Source organism: Bufo gargarizans, chromosome 2, assembly GCF_014858855.1.
Source record: "Bufo gargarizans isolate SCDJY-AF-19 chromosome 2, ASM1485885v1, whole genome shotgun sequence".
Lineage (NCBI taxonomy): Eukaryota > Metazoa > Chordata > Amphibia > Anura > Bufonidae > Bufo > Bufo gargarizans.
Genome location: NC_058081.1, coordinates 117,781,506 through 117,788,376, shown reverse-complemented (window position 1 = coordinate 117,788,376; position 6,871 = coordinate 117,781,506).

Genomic DNA, 6,871 nt, shown 5'->3' with positions numbered 1-6,871 from the left:
ACTGCAGTTCATGCTTTGCATGCAGGTGCCTGGTCATGCAGGTTGTGCTCAGGTTCAGAACGTTAATGCCTCGCTTCAGGCTCTGATGGCACAGCGTGCAAACCACTCGGGTCTTGTCGTCAGCACATTGTTTGAAGAAGTGCCATGCCAGGGAACTCCTTGAAGCTGCCTTTGGGGTGCTCGGTCCCAGATGGCTGCGGTCAGTAGCAGGCGGAGTCTCTTGGCGGCGGGTGTTCTGCTTTTGCCCACTGCTCCCTCTTTTGCTACGCTGTTGGCTCGGTCTCACCACTGCCTCTTCCTCCGAACTGTGAAAGTCAGTGGCACGACCTTCATTCCATGTGGGGTCTAGGACCTCATCGTCCCCTGCATCGTCTTCCACCCAGTCTTGATCCCTGACCTCCTGTTCAGTCTGCACACTGCAGAAAGACGCAGCAGTTGGCACCTGTGTTTCGTCATCATCAGAGACATGCTGAGGTGGTATTCCCATGTCCTCATCATCAGGAAACATAAGTGGTTGTGCGTCAGTGCATTCTATGTCTTTCACCGCTGGGGAAGGGCTAGGTGGATGCCCTTGGGAAACCCTGCCAGCGGAGTCTTCAAACAGCATAAGAGACTGCTGCATAACTTGAGGCTGAGACAGTTTCCCTGGTATGCATGGGGGTGATGTGACAGACTGATGGGGTTGGTTTTCAGGCGCCATCTGTGCGCTTTCTGCAGAAGACTGGGTGGGAGATAATGTGAACGTGCTGGATCCACTGTCGGCCACCCAATTGACTAATGCCTGTACCTGCTCAGGCCTTACCATCCTTAGAACGGCATTGGGCCCCACCATATATCGCTGTAAATTCTGGCGGCTACTGGGACCTGAGGTAGTTGGTACACTAGGACGTGTGGATGTGGCAGAACGGCCACGTCCTCTCCCAGCACCAGAGGGTCCACTAACACCACCACGACCATGTCCACGTCCGCGTCCCTTACTAGATGTTTTTCTCATTGTTATGGTTCACCACAACAACAAATATATTATTTGGCCCAATGTATTGTATTCAAATTCAGCGGGATATAAATTTGAGGCCTAGTATTTAGGCGCTGGGTGACCGGTATGGATTTAGTGACAGAATTAGACTTGGAAATGCACAGAAGCGTGTGTGTGTGAAGTTATTCTGAATGACCCAATGTGCACCTTGAATATTATATACCCTTTTAGGGATAGATTTCAAATAGCTCTGATATAGCAGAAACCACTAAATTATGAAATTGCTAAATTGGGAATTGTATTTCAACCCAGAACAAGAAATGTGCTTGAACGGACACTAAATAACTCGCCCAGCTACAGCACTAACGAGAGATTTAGCAGGATATAAATTTGAGGCCTAGTATTTAGGCGCTGGGTGACAGGTATGGGTTTAGTGACAGAATTAGACTTGGAAATACACAGTAGCGGGTGTGTGTGAAGTTATTCTGAATGACCCAATGTGCACCTTGAATATTATATACCCTTTTAGGGATAGATTTCAAATAGCTCTGATATAGCAGAAACCACTAAATTATGAAATTGCTAAATTGGGAATTGTATTTCAACCCAGAACAAGAAATGTGCTTGAACGGACACTAAATAACTCGCCCAGCTACAGCACTAACGAGAGATTTAGCAGGATATAAATTTGAGGCCTAGTATTTAGGCGCTGGGTGACAGGTATGGGTTTAGTGACAGAATTAGACTTGGAAATACACAGTAGCGGGTGTGTGTGAAGTTATTCTGAATGACCCAATGTGCACCTTGAATATTATATACCCTTTTAGGGATAGATTTCAAATAGCTCTGATATAGCAGAAACCACTAAATTATGAAATTGCTAAATTGGGAATTGTATTTCAACCCAGAACAAGAAATGTGCTTGAACGGACACTAAATAACTCGCCCAGCTACAGCACTAACGAGAGATTTAGCAGGATATAAATTTGAGGCCTAGTATTTAGGCGCTGGGTGACAGGTATGGGTTTAGTGACAGAATTAGACTTGGAAATACACAGTAGCGGGTGTGTGTGAAGTTATTCTGAATGACCCAATGTGCACCTTGAATATTATATACCCTTTAGGGATAGATTTCAAATAGCTCTGATATAGCAGAAACCACTAAATTATGAAATTGCTAAATTGGGAATTGTATTTCAACCCAGAACAAGAAATGTGCTTGAACGGACACTAAATAACTCGCCCAGCTACAGCACTAACGAGAGATTTAGCAGGATATAAATTTGAGGCCTAGTATTTAGGCGCTGGGTGACAGGTATGGGTTTAGTGACAGAAATAGACTTGGAAATACACAGTAGCGGGTGTGTGTGAAGTTATTCTGAATGACCCAATGTGCACCTTGAATATTATATACCCTTTTAGGGATAGATTTCAAATAGCTCTGATATAGCAGAAACCACTAAATTATGAAATTGCTAAATTGGGAATTGTATTTCAACCCAGAACAAGAAATGTGCTTGAACGGACACTAAATAACTCGCCCAGCTACAGCACTAAGGACAGATTTAGCTGGATATAAATTTGAGGCCTAGTATTTAGGCGCTGGGTGACAGGTATGGGTTTAGTGACAGAATTAGACTTGGAAATACACAGTAGCGGGTGTGTGTGAAGTTATTCTGAATGACCCAATGTGCACCTTGAATATTATATACCCTTTTAGGGATAGATTTCAAATAGCTCTGATATAGCAGAAACCACTAAATTATGAAATTGCTAAATTGGGAATTGTATTTCAACCCAGAACAAGAAATGTGCTTGAACGGACACTAAATAACTCGCCCAGCTACAGCACTAACGAGAGATTTAGCAGGATATAAATTTGAGGCCTAGTATTTAGGCGCTGGGTGACAGGTATGGGTTTAGTGACAGAATTAGACTTGGAAATACACAGTAGCGGGTGTGTGTGAAGTTATTCTGAATGACCCAATGTGCACCTTGAATATTATATACCCTTTTAGGGATAGATTTCAAATAGCTCTGATATAGCAGAAACCACTAAATTATGAAATTGCTAAATTGGGAATTGTATTTCAACCCAGAACAAGAAATGTGCTTGAACGGACACTAAATAACTCGCCCAGCTACAGCACTAAGGACAGATTTAGCTGGATATAAATTTGAGGCCTAGTATTTAGGCGCTGGGTGACAGGTATGGGTTTAGTGACAGAATTAGACTTGGAAATACACAGTAGCGGGTGTGTGTGAAGTTATTCTGAATGACCCAATGTGCACCTTGAATATTATATACCCTTTTAGGGATAGATTTCAAATAGCTCTGATATAGCAGAAACCACTAAATTATGAAATTGCTAAATTGGGAATTGTATTTCAACCCAGAACAAGAAATGTGCTTGAACGGACACTAAATAACTCGCCCAGCTACAGCACTAACGAGAGATTTAGCAGGATATAAATTTGAGGCCTAGTATTTAGGCGCTGGGTGACAGGTATGGGTTTAGTGACAGAATTAGACTTGGAAATACACAGTAGCGGGTGTGTGTGAAGTTATTCTGAATGACCCAATGTGCACCTTGAATATTATATACCCTTTTAGGGATAGATTTCAAATAGCTCTGATATAGCAGAAACCACTAAATTATGAAATTGCTAAATTGGGAATTGTATTTCAACCCAGAACAAGAAATGTGCTTGAACGGACACTAAATAACTCGCCCAGCTACAGCACTAACGAGAGATTTAGCAGGATATAAATTTGAGGCCTAGTATTTAGGCGCTGGGTGACAGGTATGGGTTTAGTGACAGAATTAGACTTGGAAATACACAGTAGCGGGTGTGTGTGAAGTTATTCTGAATGACCCAATGTGCACCTTGAATATTATATACCCTTTTAGGGATAGATTTCAAATAGCTCTGATATAGCAGAAACCACTAAATTATGAAATTGCTAAATTGGGAATTGTATTTCAACCCAGAACAAGAAATGTGCTTGAACGGACACTAAATAACTCGCCCAGCTACAGCACTAACGAGAGATTTAGCAGGATATAAATTTGAGGCCTAGTATTTAGGCGCTGGGTGACAGGTATGGGTTTAGTGACAGAATTAGACTTGGAAATGCACAGTAGCGGGTGTGTGAAGTTATTCTGAATGTCCCTATGTGCACCTTCAATATGATCTACCCTTTTAGGGATAGATTTCAAATAGCTCTGATATAGCAGAAACCACTAAATTATGAAATTGCTAAATTGGGAATTGTATTTCAACCCAGAACAAGAAATGTGCTTGAACGGACACTAAATAACTCGCCCAGCTACAGCACTAAGGACAGATTTAGCTGGATATAAATTTGAGGCCTAGTATTTAGGCGCTGGGTGACAGGTATGGGTTTAGTGACAGAATTAGACTTGGAAATGCACAGTAGCGGGTGTGTGAAGTTATTCTGAATGACCCTATGTGCACCTTGAATATTATATACCCTTTTAGGGATAGATTTCAAATAGCTCTGATACAGCAGAAACCACTAAATTTTTAAATTGCTAAATTGGGAATTGTATTTCAACCCAGAACAAAAAATGTGCTTTGACGGACACTAAATAACTTTCCCAGCCACAACAGGACAGCGGTAACGAGAGATTTAGCGGGATATAAATTTGAGGCCTAGTATTTAGGCGCTGGGTGACCGGTATGGATTTAGTGACAGAATTAGACTGGGATATGGCCAAAAAATAACCACACTATTGCTGGTTAAATGCACTTGGTGATGGGCGCAGCTTGCCCCTGATGTAGTATATGGCCAAAAAATGAACAGACTATTGCTGGTTAAATGCACTTGGTGTCACAGCTTGACCAACCACACTACTGAGGGTTAAATGCACTTGGTGACGGGCGCAGCTTGCCCCTGATTTAGTATATGGCCAAAAAATGAACAGACTATTGCTGGTTAAATGCACTTGGTGTGATAGCTTGACCAACCACACTACTGAGGGTTAAATGCACTTGGTGTGACAGCTTCACCCTGATGTAGGCTTTAGCCAAAAAACAACCACACCATTGAGGGTTAAATGCACTTGGTCGCAGCTTGTGCTGGCGCACCACAAGACACAAAATGGCCGCCGATCACCCCAGAAAAATGTGACTGACAAACGGTCTGGGCAGCCTAAAAACAGTGAGCAATTGAGGATCAGCAGCTCAATGATCCACAGCTGCAGATCGATCAGTTAATCAAGTCCTTTGGAGGAGTTAATCTGCCTAATCTCGCCCTACTGTCGCAGCCGCAACCTCTCCCTACGCTAATCAGAGCAGAGTGACGGGCGGCGCTATGTGACTCCAGCTTAAATAGAGGCTGGGTCACATGGTGCTCTGGCCAATCACAGCCATGCCAATAGTAGGCATGGCTGTGATGCTCTCTTGGGGCAAGTAGTATGACGCTTGTTGATTGGCTGCTTAGCAGCCTTTCAAAAAGCGCCAAGAAAGCGTCACAAAAGCGCGAAGAAAGCGACGAACACCGAACCCGAACCCGGACTTTTACGAAAATGTCCGGGTTCGGGTCCGTGTCACGGACACCCCAAAATTCGGTACGAACCCGAACTATACAGTTCGAGTTCGCTCATCCCTAATCTTTGTCTCATTTTTTTACATCACAGAAACCTGACATTTTAACAGGGGTGTGTAGACTTTTTATATCCACTGTATGTATATAAATATAAATATATATATATATATATATATATATATATATAAGAAGGTGCCTGGAATCATTGTGGATGGAAGGTATGTGTCACTGAGGTTCCTGGCCTCGGTGAAGTAAGAGCCGGTATTGTATGTGTCAGCAGCAGCTATTGCTAATTGACACCTTGTGATTTAGCATGGCTGTCATAGCTGATCCAGAACAGCTCTTTTTTGGGAGTAGTCAAAGTGCTGGGTGGGTGACTACTCCCCATGTTCTAGGCCGGGATTTGCCAAGCATAAAAAACAGCCAGCACTGCCAGGTGGTGTGGATTTACTTCCTTCTGACAGTGGAGCCCAGGAGTCTGTGTGCTGTGAACTGAGGGCTGTACTGGGATTTGAGGTTTAACCCGGGCTGGAGGACTCAGGCCCCTCTAAATGCGAACAGGCCTCCTATGGACTTGATGAGGCTGAACTGCTAAGAGGGTGTGAATTAACACCCAGGAGAAAAGGTGACTTTTATTGGTTATGGACTTTCCTTGTGTGTGAACAAACACCAAGCCACCTGCGTTTTGTGATACACCTTATCTGCATTTTGTTATACACTAATGTGTGAATAAACACTGCTGTTTGATTCAAGAACTGTGTACTTTGCCTCTATACTGCATCCGCTAGTCCAAACCACCAGAGCGAATTGTATGTAGATAAGTAATTCTCTATACTTATATATGTAGATAAATAGATTTATAATTCTAGATAGATGCACAGAGTAGATGTTTTTGAACCCTTCAGAATTTTAGATATTTCAGCATAAATTTGACCTAAAACTATATATATATATATATATATATATATATATATATATATACTGTATATATATATATATATATATATATATTTAAAAAAAAAAATATATATATATATATATATATATATATAAAGGAAAGTGATGGCTGCACTGGAAGACAAATACTAGCGGGTGCTAAGTCCAGGGATATAGCTGCTTACCCCATGTAGATAAAGATGAGTAAAAAAGCAAATGGTGTTTATTCACCCATGTGGAAGGCAACGTTTCAGCTCATACAAAGAGCCTTTCTCAAGCAATAAACACAGTGCATCATGGGGTATATAAAGTCCAACCCCTATTACATCACAATAAATATCAATCAACATATTATGCAAAACTAAAGTGCAAAAAGTGCATAAACA